The 25,892-nt window shown below is 39.1% G+C and overlaps 1 protein-coding gene across 1 annotated transcript in view; it reads left to right on the top strand.

Moving 5' to 3' along the window:
- The window catches only part of SLC5A10 (solute carrier family 5 member 10), a 1,811,293-nt gene that overhangs the window by 1,235,695 nt on the left and 549,706 nt on the right, over nucleotides 1-25,892 (top strand). The window lies entirely within an intron of this gene.

The raw sequence follows: 25,892 nt of genomic DNA, 5'->3' as shown, positions 1-25,892 counted from the left end.
ATTGATAGTTTCATACCCAGGACATCTGAATGAAGTTTATATTTGCGCTCAACTGCTGAAGAGATAGAACTCAGGTCACTGCCACTCATAACTCCACAGTTATATCTGTATCATTTTTACTGTATAGAAATCTGTGACAAAATCTAACAAGTAAGTGTTATAACATTGGAACACATTTCCTATGCAAAGACTGATTTGCTGTAAAATTTATAAGATTCTAACTGTACTGTAGTTATGTAGTTTATGCATAAACTGTTGTTACTCTCCTTGGTAATTCATTGAAAATGGACAATGATCATTTGGACATAACTGGTTAAAAAAAAAAAAAATATATATATATATATATATATATATATATATATATATATATATATATATATATATATATAAATCATTGAAACTCCCAAATGTCGTCACTAATGTCAACATGTGAATGCTAAGAAATGTCAACACATCTTTGCTTATGCACTAATGAGCAGTCTTAGATCACGGTAATCAAAAAATGTGTTTTTTGCAGGGGGACAAGCCCCCCCCCCCCCATAACCCCTGCTAATTATTTGTTCTAGATCTGAGATCACACAATCCCTGGGAAAAGATCTCACACAACTGTCAACCATTTGCTTTGTAAACAGAGGTCGACTTTTAATAAAATCAATGAAGATATAAATATACATATCCATATATTGAAAATTTAATATGTCAAATGGCAAGTGATGAAACAACAATTATTGATCACCAGCCCATCAAAAAAACAAAAACAAACAAAAAGATTTACACACGCATACACATATATACACATGCGCTCGCTCGCACGCACACACACACACACACACATATATATGTATATATATATATATATATATATATATATATATATATATATATATATATATATATATAGAGAGAGAGAGAGATACCGACAAGGGCAAATTCCCTGATCCCACTGTACTGTAATATCACATAGTAAAAAAGCTGGTACATGTGATAAGTTAATTTTCGATCAGCTGTACTGTTTTTTTCTAGCTGACAAGATAAACTTTCTTATCATCAAGCCATGTATAAATATATGGATATATATTGTTTCGAGGCCCAAATTACTTGCCTCTACTGTATATCTCCATATGCATTTAAGAACAGTTTTATACAAGTAGTTCTTACATGTAAGATACAGAACTTAGCTGATACATGGTTACTAAAGTCAGTTATATTCTTTGTCATGTGTTTATTGTGTTATTTTTTTACGAAATTAATTTTATTAATATATCAGTTCTTGCATCTTTGTGGGACTGTCTGTAGATAATAAAAATATTTAACAAAGAAATATGTTGTTGTTAACCTTCAGGCAGAGTTCCTATTACCAATGGTGTATTCTTTAGGCAAAACTAGCATAAATATTTTATAGCCGTGTGTATATATAGCTGGCAGAGCTAAGGAGCTGGTGCTGGGGGCAAACTCGGTTTGATTTATAAAGTGAAGAATTCAGTGGAAAATACAGAGATGTAGCACCTGGGCCACCAGATTAGGAAGCAAAAAAAGGCCCCATAAACTGTACCATTTAACAGTGCATTTTAGGTTGCTTTTGACAATGTTTCTGGTTGTTTTGCAAAGCAGGAAAACATGGCTTGCAAACTTGTCTGGAATGGGTAAGGAAGCATCCCTGAGGAGAAGGTAAAAACTTGCTAGGAGCCACACCAGGAGAGGAAAGGGTCATGGAAAAAACATTATGTAGTTTCTAATCACAGGGAAGACAGTGGATAAGCAGGCACCGTTAATCATGGAAAATACATCTTTATTTTACAAATATATTAAGTTTTGCACATGCTGTCTCTAAGAGGGATTTATGTGCGAGTGTGTGACAGGTGTCAGAACAGAAGGACAGGAGGGAAGGAATAATTAAAACAAAGAGATATAAACAAGGAGAGAAGAAACAGAAACTTCCTTCAGGCACATGGAGCAACCAGATACACAGAAACAGGCAAACTTGAAAGTACAAAGAGAAGCAGCAGATCTGAATAGGTAGGAAGGGGTAAAACAGTAACATATGAAACATTTTAGTTTTTCTGTAGGTATTGTTTTGCCTTAGTGGCATCTCCAGTGGGAAGAGTCAAAGAGAAATAAAAAAGGCAAACATGTGAAGTGGCTGCTGTCACAGGATAGAAATAACACGTTCTGTCACATTTGTGGTGAAAATAGTTTGATTATTGTTTCAAGTACTAGAATGGGGTTAGAAAATCAGCTGGGTTGCTCATGGAATGCTGTTTGTCAGGAAGAGGGATGGTTTGGAAGATGACATTGAAGGTGGACCTCACGTAGAGGTCTGGATACTCTAACATTATTGCAGTATTGGGCTGGGCACACACTCAGGCACCTAGCAGATCTCTAAAGTAATTGTAGTTTTAGGTAACCATTTGAAAAGTTAAGGACCACTAGAGTACGTCCCAAAACACGGAGGCTGAATAACCGAGAAAAAAAGACATAGATAAGTCCAAGATAGCCATTTCTTGGGATATTCCCTTTGCCCTCCTGCAAAAAACGAAGTTTGTAGGAGAAGGGCAACAACTGACATTTGCTTTTCTCCTGCATTTTTGCTATTTTATTTTTCAGTGTCAACACTCGGCATTTGAACCATAGTTTTATGTTGCCCCATGTATGCTGCTGACACTGCCCAAAATCCAGTAGAATTCATATTTTCATATTCAAGGCTCTCTTAGGTGGACAAGGGAATACGCCTAGTGGTGTGGTATGCTGAAGGCAGCATTGTTACACTAACACAGTTAAGTGAATGTCAAGTTTAAGGGTGCAAAGGAGCATAAAGATCTCTAGGGCATGGGAAATTTTTAATAAGGATTTTATTACCTTGTTTGAGAAAAACAAGGCAGAGAAAATTAAGTAACAGTACAGATTCCCATAGAAGTAGACAAAAGGCAAGGTAAAGCTTGTATTTCCATATTCCCAGTGAAGAACCAGAGACATATCTCTCAGCTGTAGAGATTTTCACAGAATGTCCTGATTTTTGCATCCTATTTTTGGTCTGCTTTTCATAAAATTGTAATGTTCTGGCAAATTAGTGGTAAATCAGTAAAGACTGAAGTTGGAAAATAATGGCTGACAATTGAGTTTCAGACTTCACACCTTTCAGAAAATTCATGCTAATGCAAAACCTGCTATTCTATCAACTTTCTAAATTGGTAAGAGCAACATTTAAAAATTGTTCTTATTTTTGGGCCTTTGTCAATTTTTTATTTTTATTTTTTTTATTTATGGCTTTGTCCAGATTTCTTGTTCTAAGAGGTTGAGAGTATGACCAAAGACATCACATAGCAGTGTGCCTTAGGCAGTGTCAGACCTGTTGCATTTTGTGTACATTTGTCGGGGTGTATAAAGAAGCAGAAAAATAAAACACCTTGTTGGCAGTCAGATGTTTTTTTGGTGGGGGGTGGGGGTTGCTTTAGCAAACAAGAACCTTGAAGAAACAGGCAAACGGGAAGAAATGCTGCCTTCTCCAGTGCATTGCTCCAGCTCATACATGAGCACAGTTATTATGGCAGGTTTAATTGTGAAGGTTGCATAAGTAGTCGAAGCCAGTGCTGAGTTTTAGGAAAATTAGAGATGGTTCATAAAATCACTGAAGATTCAGTGAAAGTACCATATAGTTCAGAATTAGTTGTTAATGTTAAGTGACCTTAGCAATTGAATACAAAATACTTTCAGGCAGTACTGACCTCAGGTCAGGAAGTCTCGCAGGTCAGCTTTGCATGATTAAATTTCTCAGGCATCATGCATATTTTGAGCATGGAGTGCATTATAGTTGTCATTGCTGGCCTGTGCAGCTGTCTGAAAGATTGCAAGCAAATTCTCATTCTATTATTTATGTTAATCAGTATATGCATACCCAGCAATATGCTGTGCTATCCTGACAGACATGATTTAATTTCATTGAGGCTGATAAAGGCTATGACATAAAGATGGACTCAAAAAAGGTTGTATTAAGCCATCTTGCAACTTGATGAGCATGCTTAATCAACTTGTTCATCCTTCATGGAGCCCTTACCCTAAAGCTCATTTCTTATATGGAGATCAGGCAGCTCAGCACAGGTTAATGCACAGCTGCTCTGAATCCAGTATACTGTGTGGTAATGTACTTTGGAGAGGAAGAATTTTTATGAAATTGAACAAATGCATGTGCAAAATCTTTGAAGAAACAGACCAAAGAAAGGCTGCCTCCCTGATTTATTGCAGAGCTCCTCTTGTTCTACTATATAGGTGTTGTGAGGGCAGATTTAGGTATTGAATTGTCAGGTTACCCTTTACAGGTAAGGTTGGGTAAAATGATAGGAGTTCAGGATTTCTGTTCAGCCAATTAAAAGCAGTGATGAAAACAGTTCAGAAATGATATTAGAAGCCCAAACCCAGGGCACAAATCATTCAGCTGACAAAGCAACAGGGAAAAAAAAACAGAAGAAGATGGATAAAATATAACAGGAAAGATACATTTGGCATGGACCTCAGATTTGCTCAGGTACATTATTACAGGGTAAGACTACTTCTATGAACTGTTGTGATGATGAGAAGGAGTACAGGAGCAGTGAGATGTCAAAATGCATTAGCAGTAATGATGGGAGAGGTCAGGCTAAGCTGAATTAAAGTGGGATGATTGTTATGATGAATTTGCCAAGATGCAGGAACTGAAACAATAAGGGGCATAATCTATAGAACTCATAGCTATAGCAGAGAGCTAGACAGATTCATTGAGATCAGAATATCTATAGCCTGTTGCCAGCAAGAAGTTTCAAGTCCTTTAGATAGGAATAGATGACACACACTGAATTTTTTTATGAATTTGGTGAAGACAGGAAGAGTGGTCTAATACTGTGTACCTGCAGAGCATCACATTATATTATTAATAATATATAATAAATGCTCAGGACCAGAACTCTGATAAATGTAGCCTTTTCATACTGCTTCAGGTTCATAGGTCGGTACTAGGCTATTGGCCCTAGGGCCTGTATAAGCCTAGCCATAACAATTCCCTGGATATTTCTTCCCACAATATGTACTTCCCTGGACCCTTGTCTAGCAGGGTGACTGACGCGATCCAGGGGTAAATTTCCTATCTCCCCTCTAGTCATCAAGGTTCCTTTTGAAGAGGGCCAGGGAGACTCTCTACTTGACATGTATGGGCAGTCTATTCCAGAGTATGGGGAGTCTCTGGGTCAGAAACCTATCCCTCCAGCATGTTTTGTTCATTGTAATGACAAGGTTTAGGTCCCTGGAGCATGTGGCTCTGATGGATTGGGATTTCCTTAAGTGTAGCATGTCCAACAGCTCTGGGTTTGACATGGCCTTGTACGTTAAGCAGAAATTGCCTCTGAGTAGACAATATGCAACAGAGTATAACTGAAGTTTTTTTAGTCGGTCAGCATAGGGCATCTGCTTTAGGCCTGTGATTCTTTTAGTGAGGTGTTTCTGTGGCCTTTCCAGTTGTTGCAGATGTCTTGTGAGGTACATACCAAATGGGGCGTTGTACTCTATAATGGGTCTAATGAGGGATGAGTACAGTGGAACAATGACCTCCTTTTTTCTGTATGAAAAGCCCTTAGTGATGAGGTGTGCCACATAGAAGGATTTCCTGACTGTTGTGGTGATGTGGTTATCGAAGGTGAGACCACTGTCCACCTGTGTCCCTAAGTCTCTTATCACACTTTCGGTGTTTAGTGTACTGCCACCTATGTGGTAATTCATGGGTACATGTTTTTCCGCAAAGGGGATAACTATACATTTCTTGGCATTGAACTTGAGCCCATTACTCTGACACCAAGCATCTGTTTCTGTAAGGCCCTTTTGTAGAGTATCCACATCATTTGGGGATTCAATAATGACTCCCAGTTTGCAGTCATCTGCTAACTTTGCTAGCCAGAGTCCCTTAGTGTTGGCCTGTACTTCAGAGAAGTAGATGCCAAACAAGAGCAGTCCCAGGACTGAACCCTGAGGTACTCCACTTGTCACTTGTCTGGAGCTGAATTTGGAGTCGGCTACTTTTACAGTGTGGGTTGTGTCAGTAAGACAGTTGGCAACCCATCGAGTGACGTAGGGATTTATGCCTAGCTTAGAAAGTTTATCTATGATTCCAGAGTAGGGGATGGTGTTGAAGGCCTTGGCGAGGTCCAGATAGGCTGTGTGGACCGCCTTACCCTCGTCCACAGCTCTGGAGACTGATTTGAAGAAGTCAATCAGGTTCAGAAGACATGATCGTACCTTCACGAACCCAAACTTGGTGGGGTCCAGTGTTTGAAGGTTGCCTGTACATATGAGTGTGTACTTCATAGCATCAGCACTACTTTTCCATTTCCATTCTATCCCAGATGAGAAAACAAACATAAACATTAGCTATAGGCTGTTGCTTCACTCAGTGCACTTTGTTATTCATTTCCAGGATACACATAACATCTTCCTGGGGTTGGCATTGTTGTTTCAGAATGAGTATCCTGAAACTCCTAAACTAGATACTTATGATTGCTTTTTATACTCTGAATATCCAGCTCCATTGGCATAACAAGCTCAAACTGTGATTATGACCCAGGTGACCTGAGTTTGATTAGCAGCTGGAGTAAGTACTGCAGCTGGTATGGGGTGATAGATGTGATTATCCTTATGGTTAGGCAGCGCAGAGCAGAACACAAATTGCCACATTTTTCCTTAGAGGAGTGGAGGCATATGGAAATGCATCCTGGGGTATGCATTTGACTTATCAAGATGCCGTATGGTGGTAACTCTTATAATAGGTACACAAAAGTGCGCATTTACCTGGGAGATGTTGTGACCCCTATGATGATATGGTTGCACATCTGCCTTCTCAGAGGATGGGATTAGGTGTTTAATCACAGAACCCCTGATGGCTGCCTGTATTATGGTTCCTACAGCCCACTTTCACCCATGTGGTATGAATGGGCTACCTGAAGTCTGAAAGGGCTGAAGGTTATTAGGCAATGGGAGAGAAACAGGATATGGAAAAACTTTCTATACCCTGAATCATAACATATGATATAGAAATACTCAGTAGGAGAGCTTAATGTTACTCTCAATGATAACTGATGATACTCATTTCATTTGCACTTTGTATTTTATCTTAAGTACACATATACTGTTCCCTTTATAAATTTAGCCTTGGGGACTATTCAGGTGCTGAGAGGGTACCATCTATGGGGCCCCAGTGTACTTGGCACAGTGATCTTGGTGGGTCTTTTAGAGATGTCCACTGTTGAGGGCACTCCAGTGCTAATATCTTGGTCATTCCTTGATCTAGAATGGCCTTGTCCAACCATCTTTTTCTTTTCAAAGGCCTCATTAATCGTTCCTATTGGGCTACAGTACTGGTGATACATTTTCCTCTTTCAGCAGAAATGCCAAGTATTACATAGTGCTGGAAGTAAAGAAACAGAAACAACATTGTTGTGCACAAAAATGTCATGCAGTGCCATGAGTGATTAAGGATAAATTATTTTGTCTTTTGTTTGACAAATTATTCAGCTACACCTGCCTGTTAATCTTCCTCTTCAGGGTAATTTGGCCATGGTCCCTAGTTCCCCACTCCAAATCAACATGTGACCAACTTCATTAAACCAATATTAATACAGATATTTCAAGAAAATTCACATACATAAAGGAATTATAAACAATTCTCAAAATATCATGGCAAACTGCAGCATTTAGTAACATAAATTAAATGCATAAAAAACAATATAATAAAACTATACTAGGTAGGCTATGCAAGCCTTTCCTACCAGAATAAACATAGTGCAGTAGCACTGAAGACCACTCCCTCTAACAAAACCTCATAATAATTTACCTACCAGGAGCAGCATTCTCAGTCGCTCACTCCCAAAGGTTTAAACAGCCAACTCAGCACATGAAAGAAAAGGGAGTTCCCCTCTTTAAAGGAGAGGATCTAAACCAGGTTCTCCATCCAGCAGGCTGACAGCCATGGCAGCTTGTCCCCCCTTCCTTTCTTGGCCTTATCCTCTTAAATTCAATCTACCTTGACTAATATAAACCCTCTATTTCCTTGAAATAGAAACCACTAAATCCTTCAAAAACAATGAAAGATGGACATTAAACAAATCAAGGTTTATTTCACTTAAAAACACGCTCTCCTGTCTGAACCACAAAGAGTCCCTGTCTGCACAGTTCCAATAATCAAATGCCAGTATCTGTGAGGATGAAGTGATTCTAGCAACCCTATGATTGATACATTTCCTAGCAGTCTCAGTTGCTGCAATGCTAACAGTTTCTCTCCACACCAGCCTAGTACTGTTTGATGACCAAACAATCACTATATCCAAGACAATAAAACCACGCTTAGGGAACACACACAAATCATTATCACCTAAATGAATTACAGCAATACTTGGGTCGCCGACAGCTGTTGGAACCTCATCCACTACAAATTCCATTTAACTCGAGTCCACTTCACTGTGGCCTCACCGAATAACATCCTACCACTCATGTCAAGACCTGGGTTTACTCTACCTAGTCTAACTGCTATTCTCATAGCTGCCCAAAAACAAAGGAGTTCTCTACGAGCAAAACTTTCTTGTGCTCTGAAAAGCTCAAAGCAAACACCATTTATTAGATTCTCATTGTAACTTATACTCAACCCCAACTAAACTAGCTATCTAATGTAAGAAACAAAAGCATCAGTTGACTACCTACCCATTCCTTTTATCATCCAAATCAGTTTACTATCATAAGCTAAACCTGAATCCCTACCTATGCAAAAAGAATGAGAAGAAAACTTTTCCTCAGGTATACCTTGACTCACCAATATACATTTGAATATCATACGTGGTATTAACTGGTCTCCCATTTTGAAACTAAAAAAAAAAAAAAAACAAACTATGCTGCATAGCCCTCAAATGTGCAGATGATCGCAGAATATCCAGATTTTTGCCTCATATTTTTGGTCTGTTTCTCATAAAATTTGTGGTTTTCTGGTAAATCATTGAAGATTAAGTTTACTACATAATGAAAGACATTTGACTTTCAGACTTCATATCCTTCAGAAAAATGCATGGTAACACAAAACATTTTATTCTACAACTTTCTGAGTTTGTAAGAGCAATATTTAAAATTTGTCCCTATTTTGGGCCTTTGACCCCCATTATTTTTGGCTTTGTCCAGATTTCTTGTTCTAAGAGGTTGAGAGGTATGTTATGCTCGTTAACTAATGTCAAATTCCATTCTAAGTTTTAGCCTAACTCACTGGGCACAGCAAAACCTCCACATTCCTTTTTAATAACACCTGCTGACATTACCTGACTGATCAGTTTTAAATTACTTACCAAAACTGCCTCCTCTGTTATGCGTAAATCTGGCAACAAGAGACTCCCCAACAACTTATTGATAAACAACACTCCCTCATACAGAAAAGCAGTTAACGTGGTCAACAAAACATACCAATCATAATTAAAAGATACCTCATTCAAACCTTTCAGTACTAACTTAATAATATATCTACGTAAAGGGAGTTTCTGTCCACAGCCATACTTGAAATTATTTCCTTGTCCTTTAACATTCTCAAAATCAGCCAATGCCTTGTAACATCTGGGAATCCTGACATCCTAACTGCAGTGCTCAAAATCGTCAGTTGGACTCTTATTATTCTTGTGGTCTCACCTACCTCTTGTGTACCACATATCTAGCCACTAATGTTGCTGACCACATTCTATCCTGTAAAGGCAAACCTTCCACAAAAGATGCAAAAGCCAATATAGCCGCACCATATACCTTTTTTGTAGCCATAGCCCAGGACTGCTGAACTAATCTCCCCTCTATGAACTGTTAATGATCCAGACCTCCTTCATTACTGCTGACAGATGCTCCTCTGCTTTGGGGCCAAAGCCCAGTAACTGTGAGACTGAAAATGTGACAGACTATCAGTTAACACATTCAGACTTACAGATATATCCTTAGCTGAAAATTCTAAATTTATTCTGAGATTATGCAACCACACCTGGCCTTGCTGATTTATTTACATTACTGCTTTATTATCAAAGTGAAACATAAACTTCCTGTTGCACAGATCACATTTCAACACAGCCATGACAGTCCAAATTGGATGGATGAGGCAGTGGCATTGTCGCCTCACAACAAGAGGTTCTCCAGTTCGATTCTTGACTGAGCTGCCTTATGTGTGGAGTCTGTATGTCTTCCCTGAGTTCGTGTGGATTTCCTTCGAGTGCTCTGATTTCCTCCCAAATTACAAAAACATGCATCTGGAGCGTTTCTCCCCTGGCCTCCACTGAAAATTGGCTTTGTCCAAGTTGGACTTTCCCAGTAAACAAATGTTAAATAAATAAAATAAAAATCAGTTCCAGAAACGTAGTATCCTTCCTCCTCTCAGCTGGACAGTAACACAGCCAAGATACCGTAAACCATTTGTCCCTGAAATAATGGTTATTATTCCATGGTTAAGCTTCCAGACACATCTGTATACAACTATAGATCATCTGGTGAGACATAATCCTCCTGCTGCATTGACAGGTCATTAAAGTAAATCAAAATTCCTTTCAAATAGCCAGATCTTCTTTGATCTGCTTACTCACTCTAACTCTGTGATGCTTACGCTGCAGCAGGTTAAAGCGTGACCCGTTGAATGCTCTACATGGCTGTACAGCTCTCCACATGAAGGTCAACACATAACTTTGTTATATCCTTCACCCTAACTTGGATTTACCCCAGTAAGCCCTAAATTGTATCTTACAGCTTCACCAGCATATCCTAAGGAAACCAAAAAAAGAAAAATCCATCGTTTGAGTCACTTACTAAACCCAAGAAAGTTAATGCTTTAGCTGGCCCCTCCTTTTGTAGCAATTGCTAACATCACCTCCAACTCAGTACACAATTTCAGGGAACACTAATATGCATTCTAGCTCCCTCATGTCCCTCACCAACAATAAGAAAATCATCCAAATGATGTACTATCACTTGATGAGTTGCCCGCATCTGCCAGAGCCAATACAGTGCTATGCAGAACTTCTCAAAAAGTAGCACAAGTCACTGCAAAGCCCATTGGCATGGCATTGTCAAAACAAAATTTCACTCAAAGAATGAATGTACCAAGCCCGCTAGCTCCAAACAATAAAGGGTATCCTCCGATAAGTCACCAAAAATAACTCCACTTCACCACTTCTCCAAATACGTTGGAATATTTTGAAAAAATGTGTCGGACCACAAAGCCACAGCAAAAAAGTTTAATAGTATACCACACAGCAAACAAACAAGATTCATTACTAATATCGTTATGTAATTTGTCAATCCTGTTTTTACTCTCAGTTAAAATGTTCATATTACTCTCAATCATAGCTCTGAGTATAGATAAACCACATTCATTTAACAAAGCAGTAATAGTTTTAAAAAGTTCATCATTCCCCCTTACATTATCGGGGTATTTGTTAAGTCTAAGTCCCTTCGGAACTATGTTCCGTTCAATACATTGCTTCAGGTACCAATTGTCAAGTGAAAGGTTTCTATACCTGTTAAGTTCGATTTCCAATATTTTACACTTGTCCTGGTACCCTGTATTGTCATTAGACGTTTTAGCTGCCTCTCCTGATTCCGCTGCAAACGATTTATCAAGCCAGTCTTCCAACGTATTTGGAGAAGTGGTGAAGTGGAGTTATTTTTGGTGACTTATCGGAGGATACCCTTTATTGTTTGGAGCTAGCGGGCTTGGTACATTCATTCTTTGAGTGGCTTTGTGGTGGAAAACAAAATTTCAATTCAAACATGTACCCAAAAGTTGGTTAGTATTACTCCCAAATGAGAAGTAACTGAAACACAGCCTCAATGCCCAGCTTAGTTAGCCAATGATCTTTAAATTGGTGAATTACTTTAACTGCATCATCTATTGAGACATGCTTAACTCTCACCTCTCCTTTATCAATACATTTATTTACAGACTGACTCTCTGGGCGAAGAGAGATGGTGAATCAAGCATTATTCACCTGGCCTCTTTCTTGGAAGCCAAGCCCAACAGCAAGATCCTATAGCTTTAAAATGTAGGGCTGACTAAAGGACCTAGCACCCTCACTGCTTATAATTCCTTGTCTAACAGGGTCAGGGAAATGCATTCTATACCTTTAATTGACTTCAAATTGACCTTGGAAAAAACACTCCTTGGTCTAAAACAAAGTACCTAAAAAACTTTTCTCAAACAGTAGCCAGTAGTCCACAGAAGTGTTTAATCAATAAAATTCAATAGAAATGAACAGCAGTCGTGTCATTAATCATCACTCAACTTAATTAAAAACACATGGTAACCCCCCTCGCTCTAAGTCATCAACTGTTTCCCTGTCTAGGTAAGCTTCCAGTAATGCCTGCAGTCCTTTTACTTCAATAGGTGAGTGCAATGGCTGACTTCCAGATGCTTGTTGATAGGGCAGGGGACTTTTCATCCCACAAAAATTGCCTCTCACTCCATCTGCTGGTTGTCCTGCTATCCCCAGCCTAAGCATTTTCTGTGGAATGGGTGATGGTCAGGCATTCAAACCCCATTCCTGCAGTATGAGTCTACATAGTATGGTGAAATAAAGACTCCTGAAGTAGGAACTGGCCATGAGCTCCACCATACATTAATACCCTAACACACCTTTCCCCTGACCACCGCTAGCCTGAGCTATTGGTCTGCTTTCATGGTATCTACATTCATGTCAGTATGCCTGCTCTCCCAATACAGTGCTTATCAGCCACTTTGACTTCCTAAAATGCTGGTTGTACTACAACTACGTGCCACTACCGCTTAATCTCTCTAGCGTCCCTTTTAGTTAAGAAGTATATCAACATGGCAAGACCTTTTTTATGATCCTCTTCCAAGATGATTATCATCAGATAGACAAACCATAAAACACAATTTTCTGTGATCTGGCCTTAAACATTCTAGGTCTAATCTTACTGAGTGCCAATAAATGTAGCAGTCAAATTGTGAGAACCTTGTGCTTCTGCCTTCAAAATCCTCTCGGCCACATCTGCATGTATCAAATCAAACACATCTACATACTTACCCCACCAAAACATCTCCTTCACTTCTAGCAGGATATGAGCCATGATGAACATTCTGGCTCCCTTGCAAAAAAGAATGGAACACCCTACAAACCCAGGATCTTTTCACTATGCCCAGACTCGCCAAGACTGCCTACGAAAAATTGCCCAAACAGAAGCTTAGGGAACCACAGCCCCCAGAGAACCCATGTCTCTGGTCCCCTTAATTCTGTACTAATGGACTTAAAGGAATCTTGTTTCTAGTCTGCAACTATCAACAGCTCCTGCAATCTTACCTCATCTTCAGCATCCAGGTATTGCAGATACTTGTCAAATGACTGACCCTGATTTAACTCCACAGTCTCAGTAACAATGTAAACATTACCTGCAGGTGTCTGGGACATTACTGGTAACTCTGTACTGACACCAACTTCTTTCTTGCAATTCCTTCTCCTGCAACAATGAGACACCTCTGCCTTTGGGCACTTCTCCAGGGCCTTGCATTTCCTTCTCCTGCAACAATGAGACACCTCTGCCTTTGGGCACTTCTCCAGGGCCTTGCATTTCCTTCTCCTGCAACAATGAGACACCTCTGCCTTTGGGCACTTCTCCAGGGCCTTGCATTTCCTTCTCCTTTTACTCACCACCTTTGAAGCAGCTATCTATGGTTGCCTGTACATATCCTTGAAGAATGTCTGCCTGTGAAGCAATATCCTGCATCTGTGCCTAAACTCCACTATGTTCACCATGCTGCAAAACAGACAACATAAGGTTAGATATGTTGTTGTCCTATCTTCCCTTCATTCTTACTAGGTTGGGTTCGGATCTGATCCTCGGATCTGAATTCAACCTAGTAAGAATGAAGGCGAAGATGGACAATACACATGGAACATTATGGTGAGTACATAACTTATTTTTTAGTGACTAACCCATTAAAGCCACATGACCCACCTAAAACTCCCTGCAATTCCCCATCTTTTGTCTCCCTTCTGATACTCACCCACTAGATTGGACCTCCTGCCATGTCAGACCACTATGTTATTGACTGTAATCCTCAGTGACTGACCTCAGTAATCTTTCTTGCTTACCAACCCCTCTTGTTTCTAAGGACCAGCACATATGAGGTAAAACAGGGGCTTCCTTCTCTGTCAAGCAGCCATACTGTTATAATCTGTATATTCTGAGTAAAGACACAAGAAACATTCCATTAGACAGTCCTGCTTTACTGTAAATGCCAGCACTATACCAGTCAAATTATGAGCCAGGAGCATGACATAGCAGCAGTCTGCATTAGTTTGTATACATGGACAGTTTGAAATAATCAGTTAAACAGCATATTTCTGAGAAACTGGAAGAACTGGATTGCACAATGAAAGTCCCCACATACTGGGGAGAATATGCATACTCCACATAAGTAGAACAAATTTAGGCAAAACAACAAGAAATTGTAATGGCAATGTAAGTTATTAGCACAATTCATAAAAGAGGCATTCTACTGAGCCCACATCAGTAAGGCTGAACTTAGGCTGGCATCATCGACTGGCTGTAACCTCAGCAACAGAAAATATCACCTTCATGATGAAACATATCCCTTACACTAATCACTAAAAATTCTGAGCAACCTCACAAAGGAAGGGGACAATAATGCAACATTAAAGCAACACCATATTTCTTCACTTCACCCAGTTAGCCAACAACTGGCTTTGCATCAGTATGTTTCAACGGGATGAAAATTAATGAAATGCCAATGCATTACAACTGTTGACTGACAACAACTGCACCAATTACCAGTGAACCACAGTATGTAACTCTAATGTCTGCCATTATTACTGAGAGCAACCTTAAACCTTACAAAACTCATTGAATTGAAAGCCAGTACAATAAAAGGTAAATCAGGATGTTTTGCAAAAAAGCTGAACAGTTGAGAGACAAGTTACATAGCACTACCCTCAGACATCCCCACACACACTCCCACACATGCACACAAACACAAACACAGAAATCCTTGCACATAGACCAAACTCCCGATACAGCCTTCCAAAGGCTGTGTTTATCACCATGTTAAGAAGCAGCCATCCTTTTTATCCCATAGCTTCACTGTGGCTTTCTGTGTAACACTGTAGCCACACCAGGACATTTACCTCCCTGATCCATCACAATAACACCTCAAAAGCCTTATCCATCCTGCAAAACTTTTCAACTTCTTGCTTAAAAATTCTGAACAAAGCCAAAATAGTACTGGGACAAAGGCTGAAAACTGGGGTAATTTTTAAGTATTGCTTTAATAGACTTTAAAAAGTTAATAAGAATACATATTTATTTAATTATGTATGTATGCATGTATGTATGCATTTATTTATTTATTGGATTTTGTTTACTGGGAAAGTCCAACTGGGCAAAATGCTTTTTCAGTGGCGGACAAGGAGAAAAGTTGCACATTAGGTACCTTTGAATGAGCTAATAGTAAAAATATACAATAACATTTAGGTCTATATAACTTAACTGGTTATCACCATGTTACATGCACTGTCTAGTACACACAGCATGTTAAGCTCAAGCACATCCAAAGAACACAGTATAAACAACACGTAAAATTCACACATTAACCAAATATTCAGCATTATTCCACAATACCTACCAATGAACCTATATCAAACAAAGCTCCTCATTAGCACTCTTCAAGAAAAATCTTGATGATTGGATGGGAAATAGGAAATTCACCCCGGGGATCACCTCTGTGGCTCTGCTCAACAGTGGCACAGGAAAATAATTTTCTTGGGTGGCAAAAGCCAGGGTACCTTTTTGGCTGGGCTTGTATAGGCTCCAGGGCTGATAGCCTAGTACCTACCTATGAACCTATGTATGTACGTATTCACTATAATATTCACAAGCAGACAGCAAAATATATGCATATTTTACCCCATCAGTTCGAGTCATTAGAAGCTCATAACCAGGAGATTATAACTATGAAAGTTTGAGAATTTATTGATATTTGTTTGATTTGACTGCATGATGTAGGGAATTAGTAATGGGGTTAGTACAAAAGCAGTATTGTTATACTGATGGGTGTAATTCCAATGGGATTGTAAATTATGAATGGGGATAATATTTAAAATAAAAGGAAGTCCATTTGCTTGACAAGTATGTTTTTCAAAGAGATTTTTCAACCATAGATAAGATGAGATATTTCTGATATCTGCTGGATTCAAATTCCACACTTAAGGAAACATATACAGAGTATATAGACAGTCACCATGACGATTTTTAGATTTGCAGCATTAATATGAACAAAGGCTAGTAGATTAGACAGCTCTAGACAGTTAAGGGAGGGACGTGCGTGACAGTCATGTGTTCAATTAATATGGTCACTTACAAACTTTGCAGTTCTATTATATGATTGCTCCAGTTTAGTTATCTGAGAGGACTGCAGGTTAGTGAAAATTGACAAGGCATCAAGGAGACTAGGGAGTAGATAAATATGAGCTATAGTCCTGTCTGCATACACTTTTAAGTATACTTACAATTTGTAGAGAACTCCTAAGTTTTGGTTAGGTTTTTGAGAAGCATGTTGGATGTAGCCAGAGTGAGGCTGAAACTGGTTAATATTGATCAGTGTACTACCTCAGTAAACAAATACAAATAAATAAAATAATAAATAAATAAATAGATGTGCTGATCAAATCTTCTTCTTCTCCTTTCGGCTGCTCCCATTAGGGGTCACCACAGCAGATCATCGCTCCACAGAATGAGTGGCAGTAGAGTTTTATGGTGTCAAGTTGCCAGTCTGGCACCAAACCTTCCTCAGAAGGCACACACATGCACACACTCACACCTAGGGCCAATTTAGAATGTCCAATCCACCTGCAGCATGTCTTCAGAGTGTGGGAGGAAACTTAAGCACCCGGAGGAAACCCACATGAACACAGGGAGGACATGCGGACTCTGCACAGACGGCACCCCAGCAGAAAATTGAACCAGAGAATCTCTTGCTGTGAGGCGACTAGGTTAACCGCTGCACCATTACAGTTGCTATTATCCCCAGCAGTTTTGTATTTTTTATAAACTTAGTTTTAGTATTATTCTCTGATATTGTTAAGTTGATATATCTTGATTATTGGGTTGGAGGCAAATATACAATTAGATTAGTTTTATTTGGATTTAGCATTAGTTTAGATTGTTCCAGACAGTTTTCAGTTTTTGTAAAGGAATACTGCAGGTCATGGTGAAGATGATTGATTGAAGAGGAAGTAGGTATTGGTGTTAAGTCATCTGATCATTTATCTATTGGACTATTTTGCTGGGTGAAAGACTGCAATGCATTTCATTTATAAATTTGCATTAATGCATTTTTTATTGATAAAAATTATGAAAATGTAATGACTGTTGTTACTGACTGACTATATTGCTCGGTGATTTACAAGAAGATCAAAGTTTATTATTTTATTTACATTTGTTTACTGGGAAATTCCGACTGAACACAGGTCATTTTCAGCAGATGCCTGAGGAGAAAATCTCCACATCATGTACATGATAAATAGAGATACAAAGTTGCAGCAATAGTAAACAACATTACAGGCTGTTGGCTTTAATACAATAACAAGATATTGATTATCAACAGTATATACAGTAAATGTTGCAAGTTAAGATAGTTTCTTGTCATTTATAATATTAGTAACAAAGTTGTCAGACAAGATTTTAAAGTATGTAAAGACAACTAGTTAATTCTGACTGTGGTTAGTAGTGACGGTAGTATAGTTGGGTTAAGAGTCTAGGTGGGGGGGAGGTAAGGGTGGGGGTGTTAGTCTGGATTAGAACAAGGACAAAGTTAGTACAAATTTAAGTAGAATTTGAGTGCAGTCTTGAAAAGGCTGCTGAAAGTTAGAATAGTTATAGAGGGTGGAAGATTGTTCCAAAGTTTAGATATGGTACATGAAAATATGGCTTCTCCTGCTGGGATTTTGGGTTTGATAACGGTCGGTGAGTTGATTTTTGTTGCTTGACCTTAGGGGCCCAGTGGAGTAATAGGGTTGGAGAAGGATTTGAAGGGAAGGGATGTTATGGGGGTGGTAAATAAGTTTATAAGCAAGGGTAAGTTGATTAAAGTGAAGGTGTTGTGGGAGTTCTAGCCAGTTTGGTTCTTTAAAAGAGATACAATGATAGCTGCGGTAGGAGGTTCCAGTGACAAATTTAGCAATTTTGTTGTAACAAGCATCCAGCTTGTGTAGGTCTGTCTGTCTAAGGTTGGTAAGTATGGGGGATGCACAGAGTAGGGTGGAGATTATCTAGAAATTGGCTATGGAGATTCTAGCCACCTTGGTTAGGAATTGGCGGATTCGATATAATGCACCAAGTTTCTTGTGAACTTTTTTTATTGTGAGAGATATGTGGGTGTCAAATCTAAGTTTGTTGTCTATTTCCACACCAAATCATTTTGTGTGTTCTGATGGAGAGATGATGGTATTGTCTTTGGTGAGAATGTTGAAGTGGGGGGTGTTTTGGTGGCTTTGGAAGGTTGTAACAGGAGAAGTTTTGTCTTACTTGGGTTGAGTAGGAGCTGAGCATTGGATAGCCAGCTTTCTACAGAAGAGAATGTTTCCTGTGTGATTTGTTGTAGTTCTGGTAGAGTGGGGGCAGAGCAGATGAGAGTAGAGTCATCTGCGTACTGTATAAGAGATGCTTATGTGGTGGCAGTATGTAGGTTGTTAGTGAAAAGTGAGACTAGCAGAGGGCCAAGGATAGACCCTTGGGGAACTCCAAGAGTAACTGGGAGGCGAGGTGATAGGTTATCGTCCCAGATTACTGATTGCTGGCATCCGTGTAGATAGTTGTGGAACCAGTTGCAGGCTGATTGTGAGAAGGAGAGGTTGGGGAGAGTAGAGATTAGTAGCTCATGAGATACCATGTCAAAGGCCTTTGAGAGATCTTGAAATATGGCAGTAGAGAAGAGGCCATTGTTTTTGTGATGAAGTATAGTGTTGGTGAAGGAGAGCAGAGTGGAGGTAGTGCTGTGATATGGCCTGAAGTCATGTTGGTTTTTGGATAGGAGATTATTAGCTAGGAGGTAGTTGGAGACCTGGGTGTTGATACATTTTTCAACTATCTTGGAGAGAGGGGAGAGGATAGCAATGGGGCGGTAATTAGAGAGGGTCGGTGGAGGAGTTGCCTTTGTGGTGGGGAATGATGTGGGATATTTTCCATATCGAGGAAACATAGCCTTCTGTTATGGAATGGTTGATTAGAATTGAAACTGGGTAGGCTAGTGTATCAGCTGCAGTTTTCAAGTATTCAGAAGGGAGGTTGTCAGCTGCGAGTTTGGTGGGTTTAAGTTTTGACAATAGTCTTTTTATGTTGGAAGTAGGTACTGAGGTGAAGAAGAAAAGATAAGTGGGGGGGTTAGGAGTGTGGGGGGGCTGTTGTTGGGAAGTGTTGTTTGTTTAGAGATGTTATAGTTTCAGTGAAGTGTTTGGTGAAGGATTCAGCAATACTGCTGGAGGAGGGAGGAATGGACGGCTGGGGGGTATCAACCTTTCCTGGGTGGAGGATAGTGTTAATAGTGGCCCAGACTTGCTTAGGGTTGTGTTTAGTAGAGTTTAAGGTGGATTTATAGTAGAGAGATTTGTCTAATTTTATTTGCTTTTTGACTTTATTGCGCAGTTCAAGGAAAGATTGCCTATCTGAGTTATTTTTTGTTAGTCGCCAGTGCTCCCAGGCCTTATCTCTGGATTACATTAGGGTTCTGGTGGTCTTTTCTAACCATGGGGCACGCCTGGATCTGACTTTGGTATTTCTTACAGGAGCATGGGTGTTTAGGATGGAGAGGAAGGTACTGTTAAAGAAGTGGACAGCCTCATCTAGGTTGAGGTATTTTAGTGGTGACCAGTTATTTTTTTGCAGGGAGGAGATGAAGGAGTTGGGGTTGAAGTTGGACTTGTTCCATATTTGCCTGTGGATAATGGGCTTGTGACTGTTTGTGTGGTGCCGAATTAGGAAAGTGGTGGAGTGGTCACTAAGACTGTCAGGTAAGCAGCCTGCTAGGTAAGAGTGAGGGGCTTTGTTGACTAGGATCCAGTCAAGTAAGGTATGATTGTTAGGGTTTTTGTTGATTTGGGTAGGGGATTGGATGAGTTGAGTGAACTCATGGAGATTAAAGTGAATGGTTGGGAGACTGTTATTACAGGATAGCCAGTTGATGTTAAAGTCGCCAAGAATGATGGCTTCCCGGGGTAGAGATAGAGTAGCCCAGCTCAAGCGATTTTCTAGGGGTGTAATATTTTGCCCTGGTGGGAAATAGCATCCTATGATATTGATTGTTTTGTTTGGGTTTAGTTTGAGATTGGCATAAATGATTTTTTCATTGTTGTTCATTATTCAAAGTTTTATGAGAGACAGTGTAAAATAGGAGTCAGCATCAGGGATGTTCTGCAAATCGGTGTCAGCTGAAAAGTATACTTTCTGCCCACACATGCTCTTCTGCCCCATACAGTTAAAACTGGATGGGATGAGCAACCTTGAAATACCTTCCTTACTCTTGTGACCTCCAGTCACAAGCTGCAATGCCACTGCATGTCCAGTTCCCCCTGTGATTGGCAGGGTACCTCAAGGTCTATACAAGCAGCAACCTATAGCTCCTTAAATGGCTATCCTGACTGCCAACCAGTATGGACAACCCCTGGATATACAACTCAATCCTGGAAAACTGACCATAATAGGTTACCCATTAAACCATCACAATGCTCCTACAACTCTGCTTGGACTATGGGATAGGAGCCCTGCTACTACTGACCTCCAAAACTTCAAGTCCATCAGCCTGATGAGCCTCATTTGTAAAGCCACTGAACACATTATAACAGACTTGATTAACATTGACATTAAACATTTCATTGGTTTAGATCCACAGCAATTTGTTTTTTTTTTTAAAGGTACATCCTGTTTAATGAACCTGAATAACTTCTTTGAGAAGGTAACACAAGCTGTTGACAGTAATACAATCAGCTTACCTTGATCTGGGCAAGGCATTTCATATATCCCCCATGCTTGTATAATTAATAAGTTAAATTACAAATAGATCTCTATGTGGTACAAAGGATAACAAATTGGCTAAAAGAGATAACCCTGACAGTGTTGGATGGCAAGGGCAATATCAGAGAACATGAGAGTGACTAGTAATGTACGTCAGGGCTCAATGCTGGGACCGCTTTTGATTGGCATTCACTTCTCTGACCTAATGGCTAAAAACCACAATCTATAGCTAACCATGCTTGTAGATGACTACAAAATAGCAGACATTGTCAAATCCCCCTCTGTCAAAAAAAGCCCTCCAGCAGGAGTTATAAATGACTGATGTAGTCAAAATGGGCTTAAATTAAATGCTAAAAAATTCAACATTGTTGCATTCAGCACAAAAACCATCGCCCAGTGTATAGCAATGACAACACCCCACTTCAAAAATAAAATGTAGTTAGTGACCTGGGAATTTGGGCTGATAACTTCCTTTCCTTTGACCACCATATAGCAACAGTTACCACAATATCCTTCTTCTTGACACAGCTGATCACATACAGCACATCATCCTGAGTTAAATAGGTTATTGTCCTATTGTATTCAAAATTATTTAGACTAGTTAGATAATATGACCCTCCCCCTTAGGATATAACTCACCAGACACATCAAACAGTTGGAAAGACCCCAGATGTTCCTAACAAAGAAGATTATTGGCTTAAAATCCCAGAGCTACCAGAAAACACTAAAAACGCTGTCCCTTTTTTCTGTGTCTCATAGGCTCATCAGAGGAGACCTATATCTTGCATCCTAAGCAATCAGGGATCCAGTAGTCTAGGAATTCTTATACCTTCACAAACCAAACAGTTCCACAAATATCAGAACAAGTGATTTAGACATGCATTAGCAGATCAATACAACAGGATGGAGGGACAGATTTATTCAGCGGCTCCCTTACCTCTGGGATATACTCCCCCTACAGCTAAAACAGTGTGATACACTATCTTCCTACAAATGGGACCTGGATAATTGGATGGGTATTTATAAATTCATCATTGGCTTGACTGGCTTGCCCTCCTTGAGAAGGGAGGTGCAGTCTAAGATGAGAAATGGCAAAGTGAATTGGGTACAAGACTCAGTAACCTTGAACTTCTTATGATTTCTAGGATGAACTACTTTGGTGTCAGGACGCAGACTTTACAATGTTTTTTGGAGTCTTATTCTTTCTCCAGCCTGCAAATCTGGTAGCTTCTTGAAGTTCGTCTTCTATTAGCATTCTGCCTCTGTTGGTCTATTTCCAGTGTTTCTTTTACTATGTATTGACTTCCAGACATTAGCAGTGTAGACAAGGTAGACAATGCACTTTTCAACCATATGTCCATTAACAGCTCAGATAGGGGGAAACTGAATCCCTGCAATGCAGTTTTTCTGTATTCCAAATTAGCAAGAAAAGTAGCCCTCATAGATTTTACCACAACGCTTTCTTATTAGATTCTTCTCTGTTTGGATTGTTCTTACCACTTGTCCATTAGACTGAAGAAGGCGTGCATTAGACAATATATGTCTGAATTTCTGTTTACACACAAATCTTTGAATTCCTAACGTATGTATTGCAGACTATTGCCAAATATGAGAATTACAGGTATCTGTTGTCTCGACTATAAGAATATTTCAGAGGAGCTTAGAAAAGATTAGGAAGGGAGGCTAGAAAAGCGATTTACAAAGAAACTATGGGAGGACATCTATATAGCTCGGATGTATGTAAGAAAGTCCAGAAGGTTTCGGATTTTTGCTTGGAACTGTCTGCATAAGTAATTTTATACCCCAAGCAGACGTCAGAAAATGTTTCCATAGGTAAACAGCAAATGCTGGTGCTCTAATGGGAAAGAGAGATAACTATGAACATGATTTTTTGGGAATGTAAGAAATTGGCAGACTTTATAAATTCTCTACAGAGTACTTTGTAAGAAATGTTGGTGTAGCAACTGGCTGAAACTAAGGAAATGATTCTTTTGAGCTACAACATAGGATCTGAATTGCATAGATATAGACCTTGCTAAATTTAATTCTACTGATTGTTAAAAAAAGACAATTACTAGAAAATGGAAATCAAAATCTAACCTAACTATAATTGAAAGACTGTGTATTTTAAAGGAAATAAAAGAACTAGAGGTGGGATCTTTAGAAATGGGAAGGAGCAAATGACATAGAGATAAATGGAATTTGTGGGAACAATACATGCAGAATACTGTTAGGAAGGAAGAGTGAGGTTTGAAGGAAAGCAGGAATTGAGCAACTTGCATAATGTTGCAGTGAATGATACTTTTTAAAAAGAAAATCTATGTGTATGCTGCATAAATATAATGAAAAATGGCACCATGTTTTGTTTTCTTTGTTATTAATGCATGTGTACCTATGTTATTGTTTACATTTTGATTTAATAGAGATGTCTCAAAAAGAACATAGACTAAGGCACTAATCATATTTGCACTTGTACCTGCCAGGTTGATTACTTCAAGGCAAGTAACTGTTAATAATAATCCACACATGTGAGATACATGTCGTTCTTGTATGGAAAAGTCTGTCCTATACTCTGTTCCGCCTAGGGATAACCTGGAACAGGTTACGCTAACATATCTTCCTTAGTGTGGTGGTATGCATTGCAGATGGCATAGCTCCTCACAACTTATTCTTTCCGAGATGATATTACAGGACAGAAAATTACACATCTTACTGTTTTGAACTTTACTATTTCCAGATATGATTCATGTAACCTCTCAAGCTTTTGTTTTCTCATCTGATTGGGAAGTAATGTTTTGTCAGTTTTTTTTTAATCATAGCTTATTTCTTTCTTGAAAAGAAACTATGACTGAATTTCCTTTCCTCACTATTCATTTTTGCACAGATCATCCTTTCAGTGTAACATATTTCAGTAGTTGCATTTCTAAGGCAGTGTCAGAACACTTTGGAAATTTGTTTACTTATTTTCTGTCATTCGTAACTGTAGCATTATCCAAATAATCCAAAGTTTTTCTAGCAACTCTTCGTGCTCGTTTAGTAAATATTCCCTACTCAAAATGTCTTCCGTGTCTAATTCCTTGTCTGGTATGTTTTTACTTTCTGGGATGACAGTAATTATTGAACTGAATGTATTTTATCATTGTGTAAGTGTTACTAGTTTGCCTTTCCATGGCTTTCCTTGTACTTTTTTTTCCTCCAAGTCCAGTCAACCCCTCAAAAAGAAGAATAAATATCCTTGAAGACAGTGGGAGGCATTACATATTCACAGTTTTGTCCTTTCTCTGTTGACCAAGTCATCAAAAAGGCTGACTCCATAGGTTCAACTACAGTAGCCATGACTGGAGTCTGCAGTTACCTTTTTTTTCTGAGTTCAGCCCAGAATGGAAAGCAGTCACCAAGATCAAAAGGTTCTTGATATGGTCACATTTGGTCTTACAGCTCTTAGTTTCTTCCTCAGAAACAACTTTGTTAACAGATCAAAATATCTCTGTTCAAATCTTGGGGCAAACTGTTCCTCACTGGAAACAAGAATGAGTGCCCTGTTCTTTTTTTGTTCTGAGGGTTCTGACTTCAGTGACATCAGCCAACACATCTGGTGCATTGAGGTCCAGAGACTGACGTTCTAGTATCTTGTTTTTGTTCTCATGTCAGGTGGATTAATAAATAACACAGAGAGAGCAGGTGTGGTCTAACCTGCATAGGGTCTATATTCCATATGTGAACTCTCTGGAAGAACTGTGTATCACATGACATGCAGATCAGTGTACATTGCACATTGGCTTTAATTATGTTTCATTGATAACTCCAAAATTAACCTTAATGCTTAAGCATGTAATGGGTCTTTTATGTTAAATATGATTTTTTTTATAGATTCAAAGCATGTTTTGATGATGGAACATGTTCAGTCTGTAAATACTTTTTAAATTCTGGAATGGTCTGGTTAATTTAGTGGTATTCTATATCTGAACTATCTGACCAGATTACTTATATTGAACATTCATTCTTTCTTTAATTTGGGCAGTTCTTACTGTACAACAACTTTGGTTGGAGACAGCACTCAGGAATCTTTTTCTTGACCAGCAGAGTTCTCTCACTCTTGGTTTTCTTGTAGTAACAGCTACCCAGAGAGGTCGTCAGCAACACGCATCCACAATGGCTCGGACACCCATTATTTAGTCGGATTTTCGTTTTTTTCTCATTCGTGGTTTTTCTTGTAGTAAGACTGGCTGTGACCAGTAGCGGCTGTTGACTTCAAATCAAAGGGGGGCTGCAGGAGACAGCTGAATGGGTGGGGGTCAATGGGAAGGGGTGCGGCCAACTAGAAAGGGGAGGAGCTATGCTCAAAACCACAAAAACTAAATATACTGCCTGGGTGCCAAACCGTCATTATAAGAGTCCAATCAAGACAAAATGAAGTGTAGAAAAATAAAAATATTTCAATGCATTGGCTGCATGACAGCTTAATATCTAGAGGTAAACAAAAAAGGTTGTGAGGCATGAAAAAATAAATTACTTTTTTTTAAATACATTAATGGAATGTCAGTCAAAATCAAGTATAAGAAAAACAAGCAGCACTCAACTCAAACCACTTCTTGCACTGCAGTTCTAATTATAATTTATATTCAGCTTTATTAAAGTACCAAGTAACATGCTGAAAGTAGAAATCTCTGATGCCCCCACTTGTAACAATGTTTCTTACCCAAAAAAAGACCTGCTGCCTGACAACTATCTACTTGTTTCATGGGGAAAACATGATCAAAGTAAAAAATGAAAAGCAAACAAGAAATAAGCTCAAGATACATTGCTTAAAAGAATTACTGTACAGGTTATGGACCACA

This window comes from Protopterus annectens, chromosome 12.part0 (assembly GCF_019279795.1).
Source record: "Protopterus annectens isolate FY-2018-M chromosome 12.part0, PAN1.0, whole genome shotgun sequence".
Lineage (NCBI taxonomy): Eukaryota > Metazoa > Chordata > Ceratodontiformes > Protopteridae > Protopterus > Protopterus annectens.
The sequence above is the reverse complement of the archived record's forward strand: the minus strand, read 5'-3'. Positions and strand labels throughout refer to the sequence as shown.